Genomic DNA, 16,325 nt, shown 5'->3' with positions numbered 1-16,325 from the left:
AGCCACCTACTAATTTTTGTCGTCTGGGTCACATGCCCAGTCAGCATCGGAATATCCAGTGAGAGTTAAGTTGTGGCTGAAGCAAATATGAAGCCCAACATTTAACGTGCCCCTTTAAATACCTCAAAATTCTCTTTGCTGCACTCAATGTGCTGTAGTTGGAGTTTGAAGAAATTGACTCATTCTATTTCACTACAAGAAATCTGACATTTACCTACCAATTTCTTACCTACATATATATATAAATATTAGTAGGTAAAGTTACTTTTACCTACCAAAAATTTAATTGTCCGCACTATTGGTAGGTAAATATTGGTAATTATTAAAATTTTCTAGAATTATATTTTTTGTACCAATAATATTGGTAGGTAACAAGTTTTTCCTACGAATATATTGGAGGGAAAGTTTTCAGATCTTGGAGCTTATTTTTCCCACCAATTTTATTTAAAATTTTCTTTTTTTAATTAAAATTAATGCTGATGTGGAGAACATTAACATATTATAATACTCAATCTCTTTTCATAAAAACATAATCATATGCATTTATATATAAAAAAACATAAACATAAATATAATTATATAAATATAAATATTAATATTGTTTAATAAAAACATAAATAAATCTTTTATAAACCTAAACCTAAAAACACTATCACTCAAAATCTCGAATCCCTCTTTCTTTTCAGTACTCACCTCTCTTCTCTGCCTCCCCATCGATGAACCAGGTTCATCCCAGCCGCCTCCCCATCGATGAACCAGGTCCCTCCCAACCCCCTCCCCATCAACGAACACTGTCACTCCCAGTCGCCTCCCCATTGATGAACCCATCCGCCTCCCTATTCATCAGGCCCAGTCACATCCCTCTTTATTGTACCCATTAAACCATTGCTCTCCGCCGCCTCTCTCTTCGTCAAATCCCTCTTACTCTCTGTTGCCAGAGTTGTTGTAGTCTATGCAACAATACTTGCTATTGGTTTCGTCATCGTTCCTTGCCTTTACTTTGCTCGACTTGTAAGTCCATTGATTTTTTTCTTGTTATCTTCTCTGCTTCAGCCATTACCAATTTGTAAGTCCATTGATTTTATTTTTATTGTGTTATTTGACTCAAAACATTGTTGTATTTTACTTTTGTTAATTTTTGTTCAGATGGTGTTGTTGCAAGAATAGGCTTACAACTGCTGATAACAGATTGATGAGGCTTGGTGGATTGAACGACTAGGTGGATTTTTGGTTGATGCATATTCATAATACTATTTATGAAAATCCCCAAAATCTGAATGATTAATGATGACTTGTAATTTTTGAGGCAATTTTTATGTGTTTGAGTATGTTTTGGTTATGTTATTTGATTTGAGGCATATTTTTCTATGTTTATGTACTGGCATATGTTTTGGATTCGAGATTTTTGAATTGAATAATATATTGTTTATATATTCCTGATATTGATAGATTTAGTGTTAGGAATTTCGTGTTTCTGCTTTGTTTTGTTTATTGATATGTTTTTGGATATGTTTCTACTTTTATGTTGATATTAGTTTTAGATTTAGTTTTTTTTTTGTGTGTGTTTTTATTCTGTTTTGTGTTTTTCCATGTTTAGTTTGTAGTGTGTTACTGCTTTGTTTTGTATACTACCATGTTTATACTAAAAAAACAAAAGAATGTCACGTGCATGGCAGTTTTGCAAGTTATCAATAATTTTTTATTGCTCTGGTTTGTGGTGTTTAGTTCAGATTTATTGTGTGCAAGTGTTTGATCTGATGTAACAATTAGTTCGAGTGGTTCTGTTTACATCTTGCTATGTTGTTGGTTTTGGGCATTTTGCTTCTGACAGTGGCATCGCAGCTTGGTACTGTTTTCTAGTGAAGCAATACTTCTTTCTCCTTAAATGTCTATTAGCTTGAATTGGTATATATGTGTGTCTATTAGCAATGCCTTGCAACTTGTGTCTTGGTTTATTTTAGATATGGTCTTTGATCTTTTTATGAGATTAAATTTTCAGTACTTGAGTATTTTTGGATATGATCTATCTTTTTTCAGAACATATTACCTTAATGTGTCATACTTTTTTAAGAACATATTACCTTCATAGTCAATGAAGTTTAAACAATATAATTAAAAGAGGACAACAAAAATTGAAACTAAGGAACATGTTTAAGGGACTTTAGATGATTTGTATTCAGATTAGGGACTCTGTTTTCTGGTTTGTATTTTCTTCATTGTTGTCTTCATTTGGGCTTTGGTTACTTCTTGTCTTTATGAATTACAAGCTTGGTTGTGTTTAGATGAAAAGCTTTAAAGGTCATAGTTTGTGGCTCTAGAATGTCTTGTATATCTTAATTTTTATCTTGTTTGAAAGCAATAGTTATTAATATTGATGAGTTTTTATAATCTAGATATTTTGATGAGTTTTTATTATCTGTGTAATATTGCCTACTGTGATGGTGAAAATTTATCAGCTCTTTGCATGTTGTGTGATTTTGAAATTAAAAGTTTGGATTCAATGAATCAATGGGTGATATATGTTAGTGAGAAATTAAATGTTTATTCCACTGTTATGTAGATTAATTGTCTCCTCTGTAGGGAAATGCAAATCTACTCATCCAAAAGGGGTTCAGTTAGTTTCTAATGAGAGTAACTCATTCATTACTGTCTTTCTCTTTTCTCATACTTGCTTATGATGTATTGTTTCTAATGAGAGTATCTCTATGATTTTTTTTAGTTTTTTCTGTGGTTATTCAAATCTATTAAATGATTTATGTCAAATTATATTGTATGTTGTTGACTAATTGGCTTGAATGAAATATGAGATTTTGAGTATGGGTGAAAAACTAATTTTGGTGAGATTCTTTGATTGTAACATCATAATCTTTATGCTTGCTGAATTTGACATAATTCTGGATTTGTTTGAACTAACTTATATGCTTGCTATCTATATATGTAATTAAGAAACTAGTTTTTATTATTCTTTTGCATATTTAAACTTTATTTATTGTTTTATTGAGATAAAGTTTGACATAATTATTTGCTCCTTTTCTAATAAATATATGGCATATCCAAAGTCCAATGCTCTTTTTCAAATATGAATTAGATTAATAAATTTGGTATACACTCAACTGCCTAATTTGGCTATGCTGATATATTAAGTACTTTAATGAGGTTTATATGCTTTATTGGTTTGAGGTGTTAAGTTGTATTCAAGAGTTTAGTTTCTTTGTCTGGATTATTGTTTCAAATGTTTTGAGGCTCTGAGATGTGTTATGTATTATGTTCATTGATTATATACATGAATCTGTTTTTCTTTTTAGAAAGAAGAAGAGACATCTACTTTTTATTTTGAGTTTTTTTATGTTAAACTTTGAATCTAGTTTGTATTATTTTCATCATTGTTTACATGTTCATAAATACTGCATATGAACTTCTTTGTTTTATCACATGAAATCTAGTTTTTGATGCATGTTGTCTATTAAATGTAGTTTTGAATGTTGACTTATATTTTCTTTTTATGATTTGGATCATTATGCTACTTTGATTTTTCTTTTTGCCTGTGATGTTGATAAATGATTTTATTTTATGTTAGTGATTATGGGACTTGATGTGCTCATATATTTGTTTTTAATATATGTTGGTATATCAAGTTTCATAAATGCCCATAATAATAAGTCATATTTTCTAAAATCCTTATGATGATTAAATTGTGGATAATTATTGTGTTGAGATTAATTATATTTTCCCATTTTTGCCAACCCGAACCCCACCTCCAACCATCGTCGTTGTCCACCTCACAAAGCCATCATCGACATTCACAAGTTCGAGAAAAAATATGCTCTCGTGTAAGAATCTCAAAGTGAAGAATAAACTTGTAATAGACTTGTTGATATTTTTTATGACATGTAATTAGTTTAACACTCATCTTTAATAAGCAAAGAATATTTTATAATATATGTTTGTTTATTTTATTATTAATGTTAAATAATTTATTTGAGTTCGGTTCGGGAGTCACAAGATGATTGTATGGTTTTTTTCTAGTTTATTTCTAATATAGAACATTTATAAATAACTGTTATTATCTTTTACCTACACATAACCATTAAATTTGACCAAAGTATAAATTGTGTAACAGACCAATAAAATCATGCTATGTGAGCTAATAAAATGACCCCACGTGGTCCAATAATATTGTGCCACGTAGACTAATAAAATGATGCCACATGGTCTATATCAAATGATGACATAAGTACTAATTATCAAACGACATGTGGACAAATTATTGTTTGACACGTGGAGCAACCACAAGATGCCAAGTGGTGGTATTGGCGTAGGCTACTATGGAAACCATGTCAGCAGACACGTAGGATGACAAGTCATCAAACACGTCATCTGATGACTCATCAATTGATTTATAACTTAGTAGGGTCCACTGATTCTTTTACCTACCAGTATTAATAAGTGTAGGTAAAGACTCTTTCCCCACTAACATTTACCTACCAGTCTCTACCAATTCAATATTGGTAGGTAAACCATATTACCCACCATTAGGCTAGTTTTACCTACACTTTCAATTGGTAGGTAAAGACCCCATTTTCTTGTAGTGTTTACACTAAATCAAATGTTTGGCTGAGTGTGACACAAATATTGCAATGCTTCTATTCGGCTTCTGTAAATTGTTGGATTTTTCAAAGGCTTACCTGCTTGAACAAAGATAGGTTTCCCTGCCACTATAGGAGTAGGACACGACTTGAGATTGGTCATTTCATACTTTTTCAACAACTCTTCAGTGTACTTGGTTTGTGTTAAATATAGTCCAGATTCATCTCTGTGAACTTCTATTCCCAAAAAGAAGTGTAAATGACCTAAATCCTTTAAAGTGAAATGCTTGTTCAGTAGCTGCACAAACTTCTCTAGTTGAACTTTATTATTTCCTGTTATAATTATGTCATCAACATATATTAGTACCAATATAATCACTGTTTTGGTTTTGTAGAAAAACAATCAAGTGTTTGCCTTTGAATGTTGAAATTTCCACTGAATGAGGGTGCCCTTTAATCGATCAAACCATGCCCTTAGGGCTTGTTTCAGCCCATATAATGATTTGTGTAGTTTGCACACATGATTTGGTTTGGTAGAGTCTTTGAACTCTTGAGGTTGCTGCATGTAAACATTTTCTTCAAGATGACCATTTAGAAATGCATTGTTAATGTCCAATTGCCTTATGTCCCAATTTCTAGATACTGCCTGAGCAAGAATGATTCTTATAGTTGAAGTCTTGATAAATGGAATAAAGGTTTTACTATAATCTAATCCTGGCCTTTAGTAAAAACCTTTTGCTACCAACCTAGCCTTGAGTCTTTGAACAAAACCATATGAATTCCTTTTTACTCGAAATACCCACTTGCTTCCAACCAAGTTATAACTTTCTGAATAAGGCATAAGAGACCAAGTCTGGTTTGCTTTTAATGCAACAATTTCCTCCTGCATTGCATGTATCTAGCCATGATCACAAAGGGCACTTTGCACTGTATCAGGTTCTTCAATACTCAGGTTCCACTTGGATTCACTATGATAAACCTTGGGTTTATATATTCCTACCTTTGAGTGTGTCACTGTAATGCCTTGCTAATTAGGGTCCGTTACCAAGTGTGTTTAAAATTAGTGCTGGACTTGCTAAACAAGTCATTTGGACCAAACATGTGACCAAGTTACTAAAGGTTCAAGTATTAAAAATTTGGTCAAGTCATAAACATTTTTATTTAACCAAAAACTTTGTTCATTACACGGGATCCCCATAATACAAGTTTAAAAGTCAGTTACAACACCAAGGTTACAAAATAAGTCGACCTAGGTAGCAAAACTGGGTTTAGCTTTAGCTTCCTTGAGTTTCTCAGCCGTGGCTGTAATGCCCCAAAATCCCTAATGAGGTTTAATGGTCGGATTAGTAGGTCGGGAGGGCCATAATTGATTTATTATGCCATTAAATAATTATATGCATGTTTATGCGAATTATATTATTATATGATGCTAAATGCATGCATGTGGGTCCACATTTCATGATAGGGGCATTTTGGTAATTTGGCCTGTTGAGGGCATAATTGTGTATTTTCATGCATGTTGGTGAACTATTGATGAGGCCACATTATAAAGTGTATTTGTTTGAGCCATTTGGCATGAGGCGATCTTTTAACACAAGTTATGAGTTTGGTCATAACGGGGTTGATTTTGGGGCTCGGGGTGAGTCTCGAGGTAATTTGATGATTAGAACATTGTCGGGAATTAAAGGGTAATGGAATATGACTTATTGGTATTTGAAAATATTGGGAATAACGAGTATTGGAGAGCGTTAATTAAGATTAACGAGATAGGGGAAAAAGGACGACTTTACCCTCGGAAGCCTTTAAAAGACTTTAAATGACCTAGGGGCAATATTGTCTTTTCACCTTAAGGATTATATTAACTATTGAAGGTTGTAGAAACCTTGCAAAATAGAGCTTCCTTTTGTCCTTCTCTAGATAGTCTTTTCTCTTCCTTTTCTCTTTGAATTTTTGAGCTTAATTTGAGGAACCAAGTTAGGGAAGTGAACCTTGAGAGTCTAGGGTTGTGTTCCACCATTGAAGAGGGTTCTATAATGAGCTTGAGGTAAGTTTCTAGCCATTAAAACTCAGGTTTTATACTCCATTTTCATTTGGTTTTCAGCTTGGTTTTTGAGTTGGATAATTGAGGATTGATGGGAGTTTTTGGCTATGATTGATTGGGTTATGATGCCTAGGACTTGTAGAGTGGTTATTTGGGTTCAATTGGGAGTTTGAATGAGGTTTCGGAGTATGTTTTTCAGGTTGGAAATGGAAGAGTCGAAGGAGGGAAAAACTAGGGCAGTTCTGCCGGGTCCTAGCGCTACATCACCCAAAAGAGGGTGCTACAGCGCTAGCCAGGGCAAAACTCCCCTACTTGTAGCGCTGAGGCGCTAGGGGGGCAGCGCTATAGCGCTACTCCGCTTTTCCAGATTTCTATTTTGAGCGCTTTTGAGGGTTTTTGACTCGGGGTTTCAATTCCTAAGGCTCGAGATTGAATCTACTCACCATTTGGGTACTATTCGAGGTTCCGAGAGTGAGGTTTAGGTCATGAACCTTTCATTGCTCATTTTTATTGATGGATGTTATATTTCGTTATAACTAGGTGACTGCTAAGGAATCAAAGGAATCGATCATTCTTGTATTATTTCTCGCTCGAACTAGAGGTAAGAAAATTGCACCCCATATGTGACATGCATGGTTATTCATGAAGCATGTGGAGTGATGTATATGTGGACATTTATTGCATATCAAATGCTTAACAAATCTTGCTTACTTTTTTATGGCATTGACCCATGAGTCAGAAATCGGCACTAGCCGTATGTTATTGGCTTAAGAGTTAAGAATGGCTTTGATGTGTTCAACATAAGCCGAAATGATTAGATCTAATCAACATAAGCATTGAATGACTAATCATGAGCATTAATGCCTGACCGACCTCAAGTTCGATGAAAACTAAAAGGGTTTGTCTAGTCTAATGGCTAGTTACTTAGAGCCAGGGCCAGAAGGCCCAGGTGACTGTATCCTCACATGGCTATGGGCTTCAAGCCCCAATATGATTATCAGAATCTCAAGTGTTAATTCACTCATATGATTAGGGTTACACGCCCCAGTATGATTATCAGAATCTCAAATGTTAATTCACTCATCTGATTAGGGTTACACGCCTCAGCATGATTATCAGAATCTCGATATTATCTGATTAGGGCTATAAGCCCTAGTATGGTTACTAGAACCTTGAAGTGAAATCCACTCATCTGTTTAGGGATATAAGCTTTGTATGATTATCATGATCATCATTTGATATTATATATATGCAGTAATGAGTTTTCTTACTGAGTCTTGGCTCACGAGTGCTATGTGGTGTAGGTAAAGGGAAAGAAAAGTTCACCCATCCTTGCGTGGAGAGCTTAGGTGGCGATGTGTACATATGCGGCCGCTTGACCACCACGACCAAGGTGTTTCTCAGAAGAACTAGGGGTTAGCCCTATTTTTGCGCTTAGGTTGGCGGGTTGTAACTTTTACACTGTAATGACCATTTTGAGTTGTAAATAACTTGTAAACGCTTTTATGGGCCCATGTACAGTTTTATATTTTAAATAAAATATATCCTTTCCTTTTGATCGAGTTTTTCACCTTAGCCTATTAGTAACACCTAGATGCACGTTTATAACCAAATGACTCGATTGGCAAATTAAACGCGGTTCAAAGCTCACAATAACGGTCTTGGAGTAACCAGGGCGTTACAGTGGCGGTCGAGCGGACTGCATATGTATACATCACTGCTATCGCTCTCCAACTCATGGTTGGCCAAGCTTCTCCTTACCTTTACCTGCACCACATAGCATCCGTGAGCCAAAAGACTCAGCAAGAAAACATATTTAGCAATTCACGGAGTAATACATTAGACTCGCAGTAATAACTGAAACTAGCGTAAACATTTTATAGATCAGCAACCATAGGGTTGCACAAGTGAGTGCCGCACTCCCTTTCAATTTGATTGGCATCTGAGCCAGTCAGATGCTTGGTGCACCCCCAAGGTGGCCCAGTCATTGTGGCCTACACTCCACGTGCGTAATGCCAATCTCAGCTTATAAGTCGAGTCCTACCAGTCCTCGACTTATGAGTTGAGCCTCACATACCCTCGACTTATAAGTTGAGGCTTAAAGACCCTCGACTTATAAGCCGAGCTTCAGAGATCCTCGACTTAGCCGCTCAAATCAAATATGTCTCGACTAATAAATCGATCTTTAACCAAATACCATCACAAGTCCCTGGTTTATAAACCAAGACCCATAGTCACAACAAACAATCACAAAATCCATTTATCATATATATACATATACAATGTATTATAATACGTTTAAACAAACATACATATGCATAATCATAATCATGTGCATTCACAGACCTAACGCCATAATCAAGATTATACTCAGCATTTGGGCCGAGCCCCAATCATGTATATCATATTCTGGGTGCAGTTTTCTTACCTTTGGTCCAAGTGCAAGCTGCCAATGAACGACTCTTGAGTACGATCCCTGATCCGAACCCTTAGCGTTGACCTAGTCACAACCTTAGTAAATAATTCCATCAACAACGAGTGAATAAAGGCTTCCGAACCGAGTCCTAGCCTTCGGGACATTGAATTCCACTAAGCACGGTAGTAGGTTCGATCCTGAGCCCATAAGGTTGAGTTCCCGCACTCAAAATCTTCTCGGGGTCCAAAAACCCTTTAAGAGCTGCGACCCCATGCTCTTGTGCCGCGGCCCGCCCCAACCAGAGGCTCAGCCTCCCCAAAACACCAGACACGCGCCGCGGCCCAGCGTAAGAGGTGCCACGGTGCGCCCTCGCTACAGAGCCTTCCTTGGCTCCCTTTTGTTCAAGAGGGTCGCAACACACCAAGAATAGGGCCGCGACCCGACCCCTTCGAACCTAGAATTTATGGGTTTTTCTTTAGCCGAACCCAGATAAAATCAACCCTAGATAAAGCTTAAAACTTCAATTCAACCCCCATAACTAAGTCAACAATTTTAAGCGACAAAACCCAACTCAAAACCAGATTAAAACTCATCAAAATTCCAAAATTTCAAACTAAAACCTATGGTTCTAGAAAAGCTTCAACCAACTAAATTTAATCTTAAAATTCAGAGTAATTCCTTACCTGCAATGGTTGTCTTATGATCCCAAGTTGCTCCTAGCTTAATCTTAAACACCAAATCCTCAGCTTCCTATGCTTTGCTCCTTCAATTACTCAAAGTCCCTAATTCACCCAAGAGAGATAGAGAGCAATGGGAGAGAAAATGAGAGTGCTTAGTAACTGATCCTTCTAAGTACTTCTAAACCCTAGCTGCTAAAACCATGTATATCTATTTTGTCAAAAGTCCAAAATGCCCTTATTACTAACTTAAACCCTCTAGTGGCCTCAAGGGAAATTTCGTCAATTGCCACTTCCCGTGAATCCCCGAGTGTTCCTCTAAATCCCCAACTATCTCAAAATAATAATCATTTAATCTCCCATTACCCGACAAATCCCAACAATGTACTAATTACCAAAGTATCTTTGTGCTCATCCCGAGCCGGGTATTTAACCCCGTTGTGACTTTTTCGCTAACTTGCTCACCAGGATCGCCTCGTATTGAGTAACCTAAATATATCCACATAATAATGTGGTCTCAATCACACACACAAGTATTTGCAATTATACTCTCAACATGTCAAATTACTAAAATGCCATTCTTATAAGAAACATGCCCACATACACATTTAATATTTCTAAACAGGCAAGCATAATTATATTATAATATAATTCACACAATGACATGCTCATACTATATTAGAACATAATTAAAACAATTATTGCCTCCCGGCCCCCTAATCCATGCACTAAGCCATATTAGGGAATTTGGGATGTTACAGTCACCATTGGATGAGAGAGACCTCACTCAGTGTTTTGCTGCACATTCGGAACTTCTGCACTCTCAGTTTCAACAGTAGTAACCGAGACCCTTTGTTATGAATTTTTTGAACCTTCTACCATAGTCTCGACTTCATTTACATTAGAAACTTCATATTGATTAAAATCAGAACACATGGACTCTTTTTCACTAACTTGGTTTCCTGATTTGAATGGTACTACTCCTGAGGATGCATGGGATGTGGTAGCATTTTTGGTGGCTGTTGAAATTGAGAGTTGCTGATCATATAGAGCAGACGAGTGTAAGTTTGGAAGTGATGACCAACCTGAATTTTGGACTATAACAGACTTTTGAAAGGGAATTCGTGTTGGAAAAATTATATTTTATATATAATAAATAGCCAATTTAGGCTAATGTGTGAATGGAAAATTGATGCCTTAAATGTGGTCCATTGATAGCTGCTAATAAATGCAAATTTGGTCAAGGATGTAATCACCGTAATAATGGTGAATATTCTGATTGATATCAGAAATTATGGTAAAGATTATGATTGATCAATATCACTAATTTTGTGGGATTTTTGGCATTAATTCCCTTGTGTCCACACTTGGTATTCCACCCCATATGAAGCCTATAAAAGGAGGCTTCACCTTTCATTCTAAAGACACCAACAAATAGAGTCACTCACTAAAAAGCTCTCTTGTCTTCTTCTTCTTTGTTTTTCGTAAGTCTTAAGGTGATAGAGTGAAGGTATTAATCCGAGTTCGCTGGAGTAGTGAAAGTGGTGTATTCCTCTACTCGTTAGTCATTGTATCCTGGGAAGTGGTTGCTCACGTATCCTCTAACACCAATCAGGTAGAGGGGGCAAATCTGCTTTAAGGAAAGCATGTTTTACGTGCCTCGGCTTTCTTTTTAATTACCAGTTTTATAATTTATTTTTTTCTGTTCTTCAATTAAAAATATATTATTATGTTTGTTAATTTTCTCCATACTCTTTATTTAAATTCTAACAATCTTAAAGCAGATATATTTTGGAGAAGATCAACAGGTTAAAGGACATATTTCTTTCGTTATAAATAAATTTTGGTGTAATTTTATTTTATTTTATTATTTTTTTTCATTTATATGTATATATACTGTGAACTATTGATCTTGGTTTCATTACAGTGTTTTCAACCACTTCAAATCATATATCTTTATATATAAAGTTTGTATGCATGATTACGTTTTCTGTGACTGTCATATTCTTTTGTATCAATTTATGTTTGATTTATAGTATTTATATACTTTCTTTCTACATTTCTGTTTTTCCTTTAGGATATCTTTTATATTATGCTATAAATATGTGTAATTTATGATACGATGTAATTAGTTTCTTTTTTTTAAAAAAAAAATTGGTCTGTCATCCTTTCTCTGATTTTATAATGATATATATTGATTTGATTCTTACCTTTTACATTATTTATATAGGATCAATATAAATTTTTTATTTTAATTGTCTTCACGTCCTTAAAATCCATATAATTTTATATATGTTATTTTTGTATTTTGATATGCTCTTAATGCCTCATGTTTAATATTTTTTTTTCCATGTCTGATTGTATAAATGCTTTTATTATCTCATTCGGATCTCTCTAATTCAATTAGTTTATGCGAATTTTTTTTTAAGTTTTGGTACTGTTTTAGGCAGTTAATACATATTTATAAATTATCATATACTATTGTTTGAAACGTAAAATAACTAAATATCCTCTAACACCAATCAGATATGGCTGAAAATATGGATGTCATTCCTACTGGAAGCATTGAAGGATCTCCCCGAACTCCAGCTTCAACCACCAAGAACCAATCTAAGGGTCAGGCTGTGCAAGTTTCGGTACCATTGGTACCAACGGTCTCAACGGTTCCTGTGAACCATAATGAGAAACCAGATAAGTTCACTGGGGTGAACTTCAAAACGTGGCAGCAGAAAATGCTTTTCTATCTGACAACATTGAATCTTGCGAGATTCTTAAAAGAGGATCCTCCCTTTATTGGAGAGGATGAGATAGATGTGCAAACTCAGCAAGCAATTGACGCTTGGAAGCACGCTGAATTCCTGTGTAGGAATTATCTTCTGAATGGCTTATCTGACACTCTGTATGGTGTGTACAGTGTGAAGAAAACAGCCAAAGAATTGTGGAACTCTTTGGACCACAAATATATGGCTGAAGATGCTGGCGCCAAGAAATTCTTGGTTGGTCAATTCTTGAACTTTAAGATGGTAGACTCGAAGAATGTGATAAGCCAAGTGCAAGAGCTTCAATTGATCATCCACGGGATCCATGCTGAAGGAATGGTTTTGAGTGAATCATTCCAAGTAGCTGCAATTATTGAGAAGCTACCCCCTGCATGGAAAGACTTCAAGAACTATTTGAAGCACAAGCGAAAGGAAATGAGTGTTGAAGATCTCATTCTTAGACTTCGCGTTGAAGAGGATAACCAAGGTAATGAGAAGCGAACCTTGAATCCTAATGCTGCCAAGGCAAACTTGATGGAGCATGATAGAGGCTCAAAGGGGAAGAATCCAAAGCACAAGCAAGGGCCCAAGTTGGGACCGAAAGGTGGAATTGCAAAGAAGCAAAAGTTCCAAGGGAAGTGCTTTAACTGTGGCAAGATGGGACATAAATCATCTGAGTGCAAATTGCGCAAGAAGAAAGGCAATGAGACCTATATGGTGGACACGATATCCCAAGAGGTTGCTAAATTAGACTTATGTGTCGTGGTCTCTGAAGTCAACCTGGTGGATGCGAATCCAAAGGAATGGTGGCTTGACACTGGAGCTACTCGTCATATATGTGCAAACAAGTCAGCATTCTCTGATCTGACTACACTGGAAAATGGAGAGAAGCTCTACATGGGCAACTCGGCAACCTCTGAGATAAAAGGGGAAGGAACTGTGTTCTTAAAGATGACGTCTGGAAAGAATGTCAAGCTGCAAAATGTACTGTATGTGCCTGACATTCGTAGGAATCTGATATCTGGAACTCTGCTGAGTGTACATGGGTTCAAGATGGTGTTTGAATCTTAGAAAATTGTACTCACTAAAGCGGGTGTTCCTATTGGGAAGGGTTATGTAAAAGAGGGCATGTGGAAGATGAATGTAATGGTTGTTAAGCCAAATGTTGTTATTGATAATAATAAAGCTAGTACTTCTTCTGTTTACCTTCTTGAGTCTTCAAATTTATGGCATGGTAGACTAGGTCATGTTAATTATAATTCTTTGCGTAGATTAATTAACTTGAATCACATACCCACGTTCAATATTGATTCAAAACATAAGTGCAAAACTTGTGTAGAAGCGAAATTAACTAAGTCATCGTTCAAAACAGTTGAAAGAGACACTGAACCCCTTGATTTAATTCACAGTGATATTTGTGATTTAAAATTTGTTCAAACAAGAGGTGGTAACAAATACTTTATTACTTTTATTGATGATAGTACAAAGTATTGTTATGTGTACTTGCTAAAAAGCAAAGATGAGGCTATAGAGAAATTTACTCTCTATAAGCAAGAGGTTGAAAATCAACTTAATAAGAAAATTAAGATGATAAGAAGTGATCGTGGTGGTGAATATGTAGAACCATTTAGTGAACTTTGTGCACAAAATGGAATCATCCACGAGGTAACACCACCTTATTCTCCTGGATCCAATGGAGTGGCAGAACGGAAAAATCGCACTTTAAAAGAGATGATGAATGCCATGTTATTAAGTTCTGGATTACCGCAGAACATGTGGGGTGAAGCTATTTTGTCAGCTAATTATCTTTTAAATAAGACTCCCCGAAAGAAATATCAAACGACACCATATGAATTATGGAAAGGTAGACAACCTTCATACAAATACTTAAAAGTGTGGGGATGTCTGGCTAAGGTGATTGCACCATTGCCAAAAAGAATGAAAATAGGTCCAAAAATAGTAGATTGTATTTTCATTGGTTATGCACAAAATAGCAATGCATATCGATTTCTTGTACATGAGTCTAAAAACCCGGACATTCACAAGAATACGATAATGGAATCAAAGAATGCATCATTCTTTGAACATGTATTTCCTTGCAAAGATAATGGGGTTGGACCAAGCTCTTCTAAGTGAACATCTGAAACGATGGATGATCGAGAACAAGAAGAGGAAACTGATGAAGTCCAAGTAGAGCCAAGGCAAAGCAAAAGGGCAAGGATAGAAAATTCTTTTGGACCAGATTTTCTAATTTATATGATAGAGGCAGAACCTCGAACATATAAAGAAGCTGTGAGCTCTATTGAAGGTCCTTTTTGGAAGGAAGCCATAAAGAGTGAAATTGATTCCATCCTGCAAAATCATACTTGGGAACTAGTTGACCTTCCTCCTGGATGTAAACCGTTAGGTTCCAAGTGGATTTTCAAAAGAAAAATGAAAACAGATGGAACAATTGATAAGTACAAGGCCTGATTGGTAATAAAAGGTTACAAACAACAAGAAGGCTATGACTACTTTGATACTTATTCTCCGGTGACGAGAATAAATTCTATCAGGATGATTTTGGCAATTGTTGCATTGTGAAATCTAGAAGTCCATCAAATGGATGTAAAAACTGCCTTTCTAAATGGAGATCTTGATGAAGAAATATACATGGAACAACCTGAGGGTTTTGTAGTTCCAGGGAAAGAAAGGAAAGTTTGCAAACTTGTTAAGTCACTGTATGGACTTAAGCAAGCACCAAAGAAATGGCACGAAAAATTTGATAGTGTCATGATGACAAATGGATTTAAAATCAATTAGTGTGACAAATGTGTGTATATCAAAACCACAAACGAGGGATACATCATTCTGTGTTTGTATGTAGATGACATACTCATTGTTGGAAGCAACAAACGAATGGTTAAATCCACCAAAACAATGTTAAACTCAAGGTTTGACATGAAGGATATGGGACTGGCTGATGTAATTTTAGGGATAAAAATTATAAGGACGCCAGATGGACTCAGTTTGAGTCAGTCACACTATGTGGACAAGATACTTGACAAATTCGGTAAAGATGATTCTGGAATTTCCAGAACACCAATCGATACAAGTCAGCATCTATCTAAGAATAATGGTGAAAGTGTGTCCCAAGTGGAATATACTAGAGTAATAGGAAGTCTAATGTACTTGATGAGTTGTACTAGACCAGACATTGCCTATACTATAAGTACTTTGAGTCGATTCACGAGTAATCCAGGTGTTGAACACTGGAAAGCAATTGCAAGGGTACTTAGGTACTTAAGGTATACTCGTGACTATGGGCTAAACTACACCAGAGATCCAGCTGTGCTTGAAGGATACACTGATGCAAGTTGGATATCTGATATTCATAACTCAAAAGGTACTAGTGGATATGTCTTCACTCTAGGTGGTGCAGCGGTTTCATGGAAATCTTCGAAACAAACTGTAATCACTAGATCTACAATGGAATCTGAGTTTGTTGCTCTGGATAAATGTAGTGAAGAGGCAGAATGGCTACATAATTTCCTATAGGATATTCCAGATTGGCCTAAACCTGTGTCTGCAATATGTATATATTGTGATAATCAAGCAACAATTGGCAGAGCAAAGAATGTTCTATATAACGGTAAGTCAAGACATATACGTCGACGACATAATACCATTAGACAATTGATCTCAACTAGAGTTATCTCAATTGACTATGTGAAGTCAAAAGATAATATTGCGGATCTGCTAACCAAAGGGTTAAATAGAGATCAAGTTGGAAAGACATCAGAAGGAATGGGACTTAAGCCCAGAAGAAATATGGTAGATATAAAGGAAAACCTAACCTAGTTGACT

The sequence above is a fragment of the Humulus lupulus genome, chromosome 8 (assembly GCF_963169125.1).
Source record: "Humulus lupulus chromosome 8, drHumLupu1.1, whole genome shotgun sequence".
Classification (NCBI taxonomy): domain Eukaryota; kingdom Viridiplantae; phylum Streptophyta; class Magnoliopsida; order Rosales; family Cannabaceae; genus Humulus; species Humulus lupulus.
Note: the sequence above shows the minus strand (reverse complement) of the source record.